The sequence below is a fragment of the Danio rerio genome, chromosome 8 (assembly GCF_052040795.2).
Source record: "Danio rerio strain M-AB ecotype USA chromosome 8, GRCz13ab, whole genome shotgun sequence".
Classification (NCBI taxonomy): domain Eukaryota; kingdom Metazoa; phylum Chordata; class Actinopteri; order Cypriniformes; family Danionidae; genus Danio; species Danio rerio.
In genome coordinates this window covers 18,105,827-18,120,523 of record NC_141028.1, presented here as the reverse complement: position 1 = coordinate 18,120,523, position 14,697 = coordinate 18,105,827, and the positions used below count along the sequence as shown (strand labels likewise).

The 14,697-nt window shown below is 37.3% G+C and overlaps 1 long non-coding RNA gene across 4 annotated transcripts in view; it reads left to right on the top strand.

Annotated features, from left to right (window-relative positions):
* Positions 1-14,697, top strand: part of LOC141375597 (uncharacterized) — a 123,757-nt gene that overhangs the window by 32,113 nt on the left and 76,947 nt on the right. Inside the window, exon 3 of one of the 4 annotated variants that reach the window (XR_015497694.1) lies at positions 4,526-6,068. The exons of the other annotated variants lie outside the window; for them this stretch is intronic. This is a non-coding gene — a long non-coding RNA (uncharacterized LOC141375597). Of the gene's footprint in view, positions 1-4,525; positions 6,069-14,697 lie in introns of those variants that run through there. 4 annotated transcript variants of the gene reach the window in all.

Sequence of the window (14,697 nt, the reverse complement as noted above, 5' to 3'; positions counted from 1 at the left end):
TTTTGAAAAGTCTTTTATGTTGAAAAATGGCTGCTTACATCTCGGTCACTAGAGCACCCAAATTTAACCCAAGCAGCAAAATGAGTAAAATGAGTAACAGACGTCTTTGGAAAGTTTCTTTGCTAGAGGGAAAAGGCCCAGGGAAGGAACCACGAATTGCCAATGAATAAATCCGCAACCCATTTGTCAACAAATCAGGTGGCTCCACCATGTCTGTGCAAGAAGATCAACTGCTTGAGATCGCAAATGATGGTGGCCTTTTAGGGGCCGTTTGCATATTGCGTCTTTTTCTAGAGGTTGCACAAGTTTTTATTTGAAATGGAGGTGTGTGGCTTGTGCACACAAGTGGCGTGATGCGCTTGTGCCTTTCGGATGCACCCAGTTGAATGAATGCTGCGATCACATCGCATGTCACGTGACAGGAACGGATCAGCTTCAGCTTGTATGAAATGCAGTTTTTGGTGGACTAATTATATCAGACAAACACAGAACACCCAAACACGGAAGCAGTTTGTAATTTTCTCCATAAATAAAACTTAAATCAGAGTTACAGCAATGTTTTGTCAGCTTGTCATCCTCTGAGAAAACAGTTGATGATTGCCTAGCAACCTATGAACCACCACCCTCCGCCCCCCAACACCCCCCTCCCCACCTGTGGTCTGCAGTAAAATTGTCAAGCGTTGACTGGTTCGCGGTGATAAAAAGGTTGGGGACCACTGCTCTATAGGTAAATTGCGTAAAACAAAAATTGACTGTAATACATGATTGTGGGTGAATGCAAGAGTGCATGGGTGTTTCCCAGTACTGAGTTGCAGCTGGAAGGGCCTCCTCTGCATAAAACACATGCCAGAAAAGTTGGTGGTTCATTTCGCTGTGGCAACCCCTCATGAATAAAAAACTAAGCCGAATGAATGAATAAAAGTTAGTTTCTGTTTATGCAGCTTGTCGATTTTGATCAGATTAACCCATTTAGGCATGGTTGTGAACATGCAAACAGGTATTTTGTGCATTGATTCAGTGCATTTAGCCAATCAGAGAAACATATTCAACCTAGGCTTACTGAAAATATGCTTCTACTTACACTCTCAGGTCTGTTTATTAAGTACATCTTGCTAGTGCCAGGTTGGTTTCTCTTTTGCCTTAATTATTTGTGACAACTTTAGGTGCTGGAAATTTTCCTCAGAGATTTCGGTCCGTATTGAAACGATTGCATCACACAGTTGCTACAGATTTGTCGGCTGCAGATCCATGATACAAATCTCTTGTTCCACCACATCCCAAAGGTGTTCTGCTGGTCTGGCATGTAGACTGTGACTGTAGAGGCCATTTGAGTAGTGATCTTTTTGAGATGATTGGAGCTTTATGATAGGGTGAGCTATCTTACTGAAGTGGCCAACACAATATGAGGATAGTGTGGTTATGGAGAGATAGACATGGTCAACAACTTTTTCTCCCATTCCTGTTGCTTAGTTCAGATAAATTCAGTAGATTGTCTTGACTACTGTATATCTAAATGACTAAATGCTTTAAGTTGCTGTGGTGTGATTGATTGGTTGGACTTACAAATATATCACAATATGTTCTGGTATCATTGTGATAAATATATTAATGACAATAATTTATGTATACTGTACACTTAAAAAATATAAAAAAGTAGTTTATGCTGCGTTCACACCAGATGCGAATGAAGCATCAAACATGAAGTGTCCCGGCCCTATTAGTATAAAACCACTACAAGACTGTATATACTTGTTTTTTTGACAATGAGACAAACAGCAAAGTATAAGAAATGTAAAAATATAACTTAAAGATAAAATAGTTTAAACTGATGATCACTTCCACACAAAGTGCTGATCTTTTTTAGTGCCCTGGCTGACATCTTCATCTGTAGCTTTGTTAGAGTTTCTGGCAAGTGAGAGAGTGAGGAAAAGTGGTGTGAGAGAAGCCAAGAAGTGCCTGAACTGGGTCAAAGAGAGGGGAAAAGAAAGAGCCAGTGACCATACTGTCTTTAATGGCCTCTCTCCCTCTGACCAGCAATTACAGGGACCCAAATGATGATCTATACAGGCAGAGAGCAACGCTCCGGCCAATGGAGACAGATGGGGTGAGAGGAGAAGACTGTAGATTGATTATTGATTTAGAGGACAATGATGGATCGCGATTTGAAGGGGAGTGTGTGAAGAGAGAGAGAGAGTAGGTTGAGAGAGAGTTGAGTTTAAGGGGACGTGTGTGTGTGTGTGTGTGTGTGAGGCTGGACTTTGAAAGAGAACAGTTGTGATACCTTGCAGTCAGTCTTCAGACCTTTAGAGGGAGCTCTTCATGTTCCATAAAGATAAATTCAGTAGCATCTGATGAAATGATGAAGACAGAATAGTCAGTTATTACAAGTTGAGATTGTTGTGGATGGTTTGTGTGGATATATGTGGTCTGTCTGACTCCTAAACATAATGTTATGCACTGTGTTAATAAATGAACAAATTAAGAATGCAGCCATTTCTGACTGAACTCGCCGATTTATGTGTAATGCTCTCATAAAATGTGAATGACACACCTGCTCATTTTCTACATTCTAGATTAATAGTAACGCTGCCAAAACTATAACTGCACATAAATGTGTGGAATTATGTAATGGTCAAAAATGTGAATCGAAAACATTTAATACTTTAGCTTGTGGCTAGAAGATCTTCACATTGTCATGCATTCTCTCTCAGTTAAGTTCAGGTTTATCATGGGCTGCCATATTTTTAGCATACTGGGATTTCACATGTTATCTGGAAAGCTCTTTGCAAGTAAACATTTAAATGCTAGTAACTTTCAAAGAATTCAAATAACATTCAGCGCAACAAATGAATTTAGGTAAAAATGAAAAAAAAAAAAAAAAAAAACATACTTTGGACCTGTACTTAATTGATCATACTATATACTTTTACATTTTAAAATATTAAAACCTTCTTACTGACAAATAGGCAAAATATAGGATAGTGGCAAAGTAAACACGTGTAAAATTACATTTACTTAGTATTTTAAGTATCTTAATCGTTTTCCTTAGGCTTAGTCACTTATTCATCAGGGGGCACCACAGCGGAATGAACTACCAACTATTCCGGCATATGTTTTACGTAGCGGATGCCCTTCCAGCCAAACCCCAGTACTGTGAAACACCCATACATTCGCTCATTCACACACACACTCATACACTACGGCCAATTTAGATCCAATTCACCTATACCTCATGTCTTTGGACTGTGGTGGAAACCAGAGCTCCCGGAGGAAACCCATGCTAACTCGGGGAGAACATGCAAACTCCACACAAAAATGTTAACTGTCCCAGCCGGGACTCAAACCAGTGACCTTCTTGCTGTGAGGTGACAGTGCTAACACTGAGCCACCGTGCCGTCAAGTATGTTAATTAAAAACCTTTCATCAAATGATTCTTGTACCAAATGTTTTGGTATGGAACTGTTATTACATAAAATTTTATTTTAGCATGAATTTTTTTTGGCTGAGAAAAAGTGACATTCTAATGTATAAAAAATTGAAGCTGTTAAATAAAAATAAATAAAATATTTTTAATGTTTGAAATATACTTTTGACTTATTCTATTCTGTTCTTTTTTTATCCTGTTCTGTTCTGTTCCGTTCCATGCTTTTCTATTCTATTCTATACTATTCGGCTTTATTCTATTCTATTCTATTCTATTCTATTCTATTCTATTCTATTCTATTCTATTCTATTCTATTCTATTCTATTCTATTCTATTCTAATTTGTTCTGTTGTATTGTATTCTTTTCTATTTCTATTTTATGTTGTATTCTATTCTGTTTTATTCTCTTCTGTTCCGTTCTAATTAGATAATCTATGTTTGTGTCTAAACATGGCTGGCTGTTTGTGTATGTTTTACTAATATAGTAATAGTCACATATGAGAACCAGAGCTGCAGGAGGTGTGGGTGTATAAAAGCGAAATATATTCAAAGAATAAATATGATCTGTTGCAAGAAGCTTTTAAGCCCAAGAGCACCAGCATTTGTTGTCATTTGAACACAGTAATATATTAAAGGACATACTTCTCCTCAATAAAATGACTACTTATGGAGCATTTTAATGTTTTCATGTATTGACATATTTCCTACTCCTACTGGAGACACAATAAATCAGTTTCTTTTTGGCTTCAGTTGCATCAAAACCACGTTCGTCTATATGCTAATTGCATTTTATTTTATTTTATTTTATTTTATTTTATTTTATTTTATTTTATTTTATTTTATTTTATTTTATTTTATTTTATTTTATTTTATTTTCAACACATTAAAGGGAATCTCGCAAACATTTGCGTGTACACTAGCATATAGTTTCCCTCAAAGCGAGCACACATGGACTAAAAGGCATAAAAGTCTAATTTAGATTTGCTGTGGCCTTTCATGTAATCTTGTTCTGCACTCAGCGTCTGAACAGGTCACTCACTGTCCACTCCGACTGCAGTCCACAGGCTTTGATGTTCCGTCTGTGTGTTTGTTTCTGAACAGATACATTCAGCGGTTTCTCTCCGCGGCTTTAATGTAGAGGATTCTAAGAAGAAGAAATGACCAGACAAAAGCGCCTGTGAGACACTGCTTCATTTGACGAGTGCTGCTGTGATGGCCACGCTTCAAAACACCACTTTATGTTGGTGTGTGTTTTCGCTTTTCAAATCTTACATTTTTTTGAGAAAGACCACAGGGAATTGAAAACATACTGAGGGCCCTTAGGCTGATCACATGTTCCCTTTCTATCATAAATGGGAACCAGTTACGCTGGAGGGAAACTCAGTCTGCATGCGGATATCACACTCATTAAAACATGCAGTCAAAAATAATTTTGCTGCTCGCTCAATTTGTGTAATTAAAATGAGCTAATGCAACAATTCATGGAGATTTTGTCACAATTTGATTTAATTGAGTGCAATTCATTAGAATTTGTAAAATTGAAGTCTGCGTCATTCATTGGCATCTGGACCACATGCTGGTGTTAAAGGCCCATAAACCTCAGTTTCAGGAGGGAAAGGAGGGACGGTGCATAAAAATTTGCATAAAAATGGGAGTTGCGGTTTGGGCACACCTGATTTTCATAGAGGCAAAACAAACACACAGACGCAAGGGATAAAGACAGTGACTGTGTTTATATGAACATCAGTAATCAAGAATTCGACAAATTATTAAATGGTGGACTTTAACTGCAGTTTGGCACTTTTATTCAGGAATATCATTCATGCCCCTCATGACAAACAATATATTTGATTCTAGGAAATGCTGTAAGCGTGTATTTGTAATGCAATGTTTGATACCACACGGCGAATGAGAGAAAGAAAACCTCAGCATTTCTCTGTAACTTAGATGCACTCGGTAGGTAGCGTCAGAAAGCCATGTGGTTATTCCTGTCACAAAATGCGACGAAAATTCTACACGGCGGTAATAGTTTGATTGCGGTGTTTACATGTTTACACTCGTAGAGTAGCATTTACACCATATCTTTCAACCCATAATATTGTAGTGATATTTAAGTACTGTAAACTTTAGTAACTTAGAAATCATTTGACTAAGGTCCGTCTTTAAACACTGAAAGAGTTGACGATACGAACTAACTTTGCTATGAACTAACTTTGATAGTGGAACAATTGACCCTGGTCTGTTGAATTTGTATAACATCTACACTACATTTTAAGTCCTGGCCGCATCACCTCCTCAGATGGGTATTATTTTCTTATATTCAACAAACTGTCAGCAAATATTCCTTACTTATACTAATAGTTGTAGAATGTTTTATTCTAATTATTAAGTTTCTCTTTTTGGTCATACAAATGCTATAATGGACTTTGTCTATTGCTGCCAGAACAAATATTAAAGGGCACCTATGATGTAAATCAACTTTTAACAGAACTGTGTGTTCAATATTGGAGCGATAGAAACACTACAAATCTCCTTTTAATAAAATTCTGTCAAATTAGACAGAATTAGACAGACGCCATGTTTTTATAATGACATGTATACACATGTCCACAGAACATTTTTTTTGCAAATAAACTAGGATTAGAACAAATTTTACAACTCTCTGTGTTTTTTTTAAAAACTTTTATAAGTTAAAAACGTTTTTAAAACAGCATGTTTGTAATGTAGACCATAAAATACTATGTAATCCTTAAGTACTATAATCACTACAGCTGCATGGGGTCAGTAAACGCTGTCTGTGTGTGCGCTGCAAACAGAATTTGTGTGTGACTCATCATTTCAGAAAGGCTTGAAAAAACTCCCCAACAAATACATTAAATAAAAACTTGGTATGTTTAATGAGCTGTATTTCGGCTGAGTCTGTCTGTCACTGTGCTGTTTATCTGATGCAACGCATTATAAGGAGCAGACACGCATGTGGGAACGGTGAGAGGGGAAAGCAGCTCATTTGAATTTAAAGCTACAGGCTACAAAAACAGCTACAGTATACTCAAACACCAAAATGGGTAAATTCTGGAGGCTATACTAAATAATCTGCTGGTTATTTTGAGCTGAAACTTTACAGACACATTGTTGAGACACAGAAGGCTTATCTTGCATCTTGTAGAAGGTGTAAAATAGGTCCCCTTTAATGAAGAAATGTTTTTTTTTGTTGAAGTTACCAGTCAGTGCTATAAAAGTTTCCCAATAGTGGAAGTGTGTCCTCACTGCCACCTGTAGCATGATGACATACTGTTTCAGGTCCAATATGTAGTGAACATGAATGCATGAGTATTTGTTGCTAGAAAGAAGAATTGTTTGTATTAATGATTAAATTACCTATTACTTTGTGTGTTATCAACGTGTAAACCTATACCCCAACCCTTACAGTTATTAGCATCTACACATACCCTAACCCTAAACCTAACCATCACAGTAGCATGAGCGTTGCAAGGGCTAAACGATACTGGAAAAATGTAACATTGCAATATTGTTTTATTTTCCAATATACATTGCAATATAAATACAATTTCACCAGATGACTTAATCTTTCTATTTGGAAAGAATTTATAATGTTAGATTGATTTGGATGATTCTGCCTTGGGAGTGCATCTGCATAAAATCTTATAAACAAGTGCAAATCCGTATTATGGAAAAAGCAGTAGATTGCTGTTAAACATTGCCCATAAAAGGCAAAGTATTGGCCAAAATGTCTTGCTTTCTACAGTACATTGCTGTTTTAATGCAAAACAGTAGGTTGCTGTGCTGTTAACCACCTGATTCGAATGTTGTCATTCGATTGAATGGGCATTATCAGTGGTTATCAGCTGATAGATATGGGCTAGTAGGGGCCTTCTGCGCCTACTAGTAGGCTCAGAAGGCTGTAATCATCCATTCACCTGATCAATCAGCTATACTAACAGAAGACTCCAGATCTGTTTTTACATTTACTGTGGCAGTTGGGTTTAGGGTTGGGGTTGGGGTAGACGTTAATAAAGTACAATTAAAGTATTTTATTACTTTAATTACTTTTAAGTGCAAATATGTATTGTGGAAAAGCAGTAATTACTGGTAAAAATTGCCCATAAAATGCAAAGCATTGCCCAAAATGTATTGTTTTCTACAGTAAATTGCTGTTTTAACGGAAAACAGTATGTTGCTTTTCTTTCAACCACCCGATTCAAATGTTGTCATTCGATTGAATAGACGTTATCAGTGTTTATCAGCTGATAGATATAGGCCAGTAGGGGCCTTTTTGTGCCTACTAATAGGCTCAGAACACTGTAATCGTCCATCCACATGGCCAATCAGCTATAATAGAGGAGACTCAAGATCCAGATCTGTTTTTACATTACTGTGAAGGTTGGGTTTAGGGTTGGGGTAGACGTTAACAAAATACATCAAGGGGAAATTTAATAAACAATATAAAAAATTCTCGTTACCTTTCAGCTGCAGCCGTATAGGCGTATAATCTATAGGTGATTAACCATGTGGATGGATGATAACAGCCTTCTGAGCCTACTAGTAGGTGCTGAAGGCCCCTAGTGGTCCATATCTATCAGCTAATAGCCACTGATAACGCCTATTCAATCAAGTGATAACATTTGAATCAGCAGTGTTAACAGCATATTATATAGCATATGCAAAGATCACAATCTTTCTTAAAATGCAGAATATTACAATTAAATTTATATAACTCACAAATGTTACGAATATGTGCAGAATGAAAGAGATTTTGACATATTACATCTTTCACGTTTCATGTCATAATCACGTAGCCTATCAGGGTCAGTTGCGTCACTTTACTTCCATTCATATGACTTTTCAGTTGCTTTATGAAATAGTAAAGTGTCTGTTACATTAGCACTTTAAAGTCTTGGCGTAAATAGTAGGTCATCACATCTGTTGTATTTCAAAGGAATTCACACATACTACTCTGCAAACACATTGCTTCTTTAACATTGTAGTAAGGAAGTATGTGATTTCAGCAGCAGTGAATTTATTACTGGTGGATATTTCAAATAAGAATACAATTTCCATTTTCCAATTTCTGATGGAAAAAAGGTCCTACACCAGATATATTTTCATCTTAAGATATCTGATCTCATAGCTATCAGGTGTTTAAAATCCATGCAGTCTGATCTAAATATCCAACGGTAGGTTTAATCGGATCAATCTCATTTTATTTCATTTACTCAATTTCATTTCACAAGGTTCGCAGCTTAATTTACCATCAGGAAAACCCATTTCCAACGAGTGGAAGCGCTGTCCGCAATTGAATTAAGTTCAGGCGAAGAATTGTCCTTTTGAGCGCACCTTCAGCTGGTGTCATAACAGTAAATCAGGATTATATCAGTTTCCATCTGACAAACTCCATCTGATGATATTGGCCACAGTGTCTCAGCGTGTTACAAAACGATGAGGGATTGTGGGAGGACATCTTGATCCGGTAGATTCAGCGTGTTTAGGAAAATCGTTTTCTTTTGAGAACTGTACGTTTCACCCCTCCTCCACTTTGAACTAATCACTGGCAAAAGACTGATGAGGGCTGAATTAATGCCCGTAATGAAGCCATTAGTGTAATTATAACCATGGCAATCAGCCCGTGTTTTGACCAATTTTTTTTTCCCGCGACTTGGCGGAAAACACCTTCGTTCTGCACACAAGTGCTCTTAAATCTGCCACATGTCCTTTCCTCTCCGTGATACACCCACACGCATGCACGCGCACACACACACACACACACACACACACACACACACTCATCACAGATACATATACTGTACTGTCAGTCTCCAGGGGGTTTATGCTCTGGTGGATTCTATCTCTCTCTCTCTCTGTCGTCTTTGCCGCGTTTGCTCTCTGCCCCACCAGGACATCCTGTGTGGGAGGAAGGTGTATGTGCCAGATTCCGAGTGCATTAGAGAGATTTTGCCTCTGAGGCCTGGAGCAGGAACAGCCACGTCTGACCTTCACCTTTTCGAAATGGAAGACAAAGACTGAAAAAGACGCAAACTTGTTCCTAGCTAGAGGGATTATGAAAAAAAAAAAAAAAAGAAAGAAAGAAAATGAGTTCCCATTGTTGGTTATGAAACAGATAGTTTTGGTACCGGATTGATTACAACCTAAAATATACAATGACTTGAAACATCCCTCATTTCTAAGTCATTTTACCTAAAATTGTTTTGGATGCAAAATTGAATTATACAAATTCTGCTGGGCAGTTCATACAGCGGTCAGTAAAATGGGTAATTCAGATTACTATTATTTGAGTGTAATTATTATTTTTTATTCATTTAACTATTATGTATTAATTACAGATTTTATTGTGATATAGCTCTTGGATTTGTCTCTCTAATTCTGATTTAGCCTGAGTTGTTGTTTAGTTCGAGATAATATGAATTCTCTGTGGCAGCAGATATTGCCTTTCACATTATTTTTGCAAATGCATGCATCAAGCACTTTCTTGCATTCTTCTGATGTCCAAACATTATCTGGGTAAATGCCATATTTCTTTGTCAAATTTAGTCTCACTGACTCTGTTGTTATTGAGTCCATGTACTGTCTTAGCAGCGATTTGAAATCCTGAATGGACAATAAAGTTGTTAAATCACCATTTTCAGTTTTGGGGATCGGTCTAGTATTCTTTCTGAACATTTTGTGTGTCTATCTCAAGGTAAAATGCTAAAACTTTTCTAATGAAAGTGTCGTAATTTCTTCTCTGCCAAAACAGAAGTTAACAATATTAGCACGTGTTGCTAAAACTCCGGGATTTAACATAAATTATCATGTATCGTTAAACTTCTCTGGCTTAATTCAGGGTAAAGAAAAAGATAAAACATAGCATGTAAGGCTTAACTTCCCTGCCTAATCAAGGGATATTCTTTTCTTCTTTATTAAAATAGAGGATTTCCCAGTGGTGGGTTGCAGCTGGAAGGGCATCCGTGCGTAAAATGTGTGCTGAATGGGTTGGCGGTTCATTCTGCTGTAGCGACCCTGGATTAATGAAGGTACTAAACCGAAAAGAAAAGGAATGAATGAATGAAATAAAGGATAGTTAAACAACATAGATAAACAAACCCTGCAGTTGTTTGTTAACTCTTCTCTTACGGGGCATAAGATAACCAAATGAACATAGGCTCTGTATGGTTCTTTTGAAAGAGTGAAACTCATCAAATCGAGGTTCAATTAAATTTAATTCACTTTTATTTGTATAGCGCTTTTACAATGTAGATTGTGTCAAAGTAGCTTCACATAAAAGATCATAGTAAATTGAAACAGTGTAGTTCAGTATTTAGTGTTTAAGTTCAGTTCAGCTTAGTTCAGTGTGGTTTATTAATCACTATAGAGGGCCTAAACACTGTGCAGCAAATCCATCGATGTGTAGCTCTACCGATCCCAAACCATGCAAGCTTAGTGACTAATTGGTGAGAGTGAAGAAAAAAAACCTTGAAAGGTTGAGCTCAAAAGATTCTGTCTGAAGTGAAGTGTCCTTGATTTTGAAGTTTCAAATTGAATTCAGGTGGATTTCAGTTTTCTGTGGCAAATTGTAGAAAATTAAATGATTTCAGACTACATCCGGGTCACGGCACCAAGTTGTTTTAAAAAAAAAAAGAAAAAAAAGAATGATGAATGAGAACCCAGTCCAGATGTCTCGAACAAGCAGAATAATTTTTTTATTGAGACATGTCGGTTTCTGAGTTATTTTTTACTGTAAAAGGTAATCTCTGGATTCAATTTGGTTAACTCTAAGTAATGATATATTAATGTTGCTTAATCCATTTGCTTAAACAAAACAATGAACAATACATTTATTAAAGTGTTAAGTCATCTTTGTTAATGAAAAGATTGGTACTAAAAAATTTAAAAGTTAATGAAAATAAAGTATTGTTTGCAGTGTTGCCAGATTGGGCTTTTTTTAATTTGATTGTACGGGTAAAAAACGGCATTGGTGGGTTTACAAAATTTGGGTGGTTTCGATACATAACTTTAATTTGCAACTTATTCAACAAACATAACTGTGTGCTCCAACTCCATTTAATTAGTAGTGACCACTGCATAGCTCAAACCGCGTGGGCACCCACAAGAAGAGGTAAAGGAAAGCTGTATCAAAATCTGAGCACAGCAGCTGCAGTTAATCTCACATCGATTCATCCTATCACTTTTATCTATTTTTTCGCAATTAACAGTATGAACAAACATAGAACCGTTGTCTTATTGAAAAGCAGCACTTAATTATATTCAAAATAATTTAAAACGACAAATAGGACGAATGTATACCCGATTTCGAAAGTAAAACATACTCTAACATTAAGTGTGGTGTGTGGGTGAGAGGGGGAAGTGCTTTGAGTACTGGTCATGTTGTGGTTCTCTGACTGCTGGTGTTGGTTGCTGTATTAAAAAATATGACAGGTAAAGTTACTAGGTTAATTTTGTTTAATTAAATAAGAAATTAATCTAATATTTTTGGCGTTTTGGATAGCTATTGGGTTGGAAAAAGTTAGCTATATCTGGCAACACTGATTGTTCGGTCAACCATTATTTTAAAGTGTTACAATAAAATCTAATGTACAATGCACTTAAGCAAACAAATTGCCCACAGCATATACCTCAAATATTAAAGGAATTCTCCATATGACAAAACCAAATGAGTTTTTTTTGTCTTATCTTGAAGACAAAAGAGGATGTTTTAAAGATTGTTGGTAAACAGACACTTAACAGTAGCCACTAGAAAGATTTTCACAAAAGAAAGAAACTCGTATAGGATTGGAGGGAAATGGTTGGTGAGTAAAAGAGTTTACATTTTTAGATGAGCTATTCCTTTGAGCTATTCCTTTAAGGGTACAACATCTAGTCACTGAGGTAGTGTACTTAAAAAGACAGCTACTTGTATACTTCAGTTTTTAAAGTATTAATATAAACCTTTAATTTACTACTATGAAGTTTTAAGGGCAAATAAGGTATAAAGATGTACCTTTAGGAGTGCTGCCCCAATGAGAAGCTGCTGTCCCCTTAAATGTAGCATTTTTGAATGTGCCATACACTGATGATCACAGCTAATGACTGCAACACGCCACCACTCATTGCTTGTTGTTTATTTTAGGGTTAGTGGAAGTTAGTCTATAGTTATTATAATTAGCATATATTAAGAACCAGTCCCCACAAGGGTGTACATACAAGGTTGAGCATGTACGTGTTCAGGGCAGAGTACCAATGAAGTGCGAACACGAAAAGCTCTTTAGGAGTGAGCTGGTGTGTGTGATGCGCCGTGTTGCCTACAGTCCTGCCAATTAGCCTGTTTACGTCTTTAAAAAGCTCTTTTAAGGCACATTAAACATGCACATTTCACCACATGGCTGTGTGGCTCTGAGGTTAATGAATTTTCTCTTCAGCAAGGCACCAGAAATTAACAAGTGGATCTCGAGATGGCAGCCTGAGAGAGGTTTTTTACGTGTAAACAAGCGTCATCTGAATTCTCGTGTCCACGCACACATGCACACAAATCGTGCATAAGCAGTCTTGCTTAAAGGAACGTTCCTTTCCTTAGATCACAGCGGGAAGTCCGTCTTTTTACTGTGACGAGCTTGAATTGGTGAATGAATATGAACAGGGACTTCGTAAACAGTTGCAAAAGCACCTGATCTTGCTCAACGCTTCCCACCTCAAAACCCTCCTGATGGGTTTCTCCATATCTGAAGTGTCATTTCAGTTTCTGTATCCTGGTTTCTACAGACCTTGGCTGGATGATTGACAGATGGAGGAAGCATTGCACTCTGCAGAGTTTTGTTTGAATGGATTTGTGAATCATTGATTTACTAAAAAGTACTGGGGATAGTTTGGGTTGTTGTGATGCTAGATATTTTGCTCATGAACATTGCAAAACCACAAAACATTATAAAACCTCAAAAAGTGCAGTGAAATTTCATTTTATTTGGTGAAATTTTGAGTGCGAAATCCAGTCATTTTAGTAAGAGGATAAAAGAATTTCCAGATGTAGATTTTGTTCATGTTTAGGTTGGTCCTTTACTAATTAGCTGTAAAATTAAATTAAATCTAGATGGCCAGAGAGTGTGTAATATAACAGCACATTTTTGGGATAAATGATCCCTTATCCCTGCCGGCAGTTAGCTCTCTGCAACTCTCACATTGTAGCTCACTGAAGCCTATAGCAGGGTCAGTACCTAGATTGGAGGACACATAGGAAAGCTAGTTTGCTGCTGGAAGCGGTGTTAGTGAGGCCAGCAGGGGGTGCTCAACCTGCAGACTGTGTGGGTCCTAACGGCGCAGTATAGATAAGGCGACTCTATACTGCTCAGTGAGCATCGTCTTTTGGATAAGACGTTAAACTGAGGTCCTGACTCTCTGTGGTCGTTAAAAATCCCAGGATGTACTTCGAAAAAAGAGTAAGGGTTTAACCCCGGCATCCTGGCAAAATTTGCCCACTGGTCTCTGTTACATCATAGCCTCCTGACCATCCCCATATCATAATTGGCCTCATCACTCTCCACCAATCAGCTGGTGTGTGGTGTGTGGTCTGGCGCAATATGACTGCTGTTGCGTCATCCAGGTGGATACTGCACACTGGTGGTGGATGAAGAGACCCCTCCCTCCTCCCAGTTGTGTAAAGCACTTTGAGTGTCTAGAAAAGCATCATGTAAATGTGAGGATATATTAATGTAGTAGTTGTAATAACGTGTATGGTGTCGCGTCATAGCTGGGGTGTGGAGGCAGTGTGGGGCAAATCAGTTCTTCCAAGATTGGAAATTAATAGCATTAACCTTATCTCACAATCATCCACCTAATAATCCATATACTGATGAATGGCCATGACCATCACCAAGTTAACTAAAGGTGGGACAATTACTTCATTTGTGTGTGACAGTTGATTGTGACTACCTGAAACTTCTTCTGCATTAAAATTAACTTTGTTCTTTGAACCCTTTAGGAAAACATATTTCAACATAATGCCTTTATTTTACATGTTTTTAAAATTCAGAGAACACAGGAAATCACGTGATCCGAATTCTATAGACCATCCTAGCCTCTTAGTGATTGCATTTAGTGCTTTCTTTTCAACCATTGGACCAGATTAAGAATGCTGTTCTCATTGAGTGGTTGCTTAATCTGCATAATATTATATGTAAAACAACCTATAGCACACTATAAAAGAATAAAGGACTCACCTAAAGCCAAAAATTGCATCCTCCTCAATGTCCCTAATACAACAATTAAAC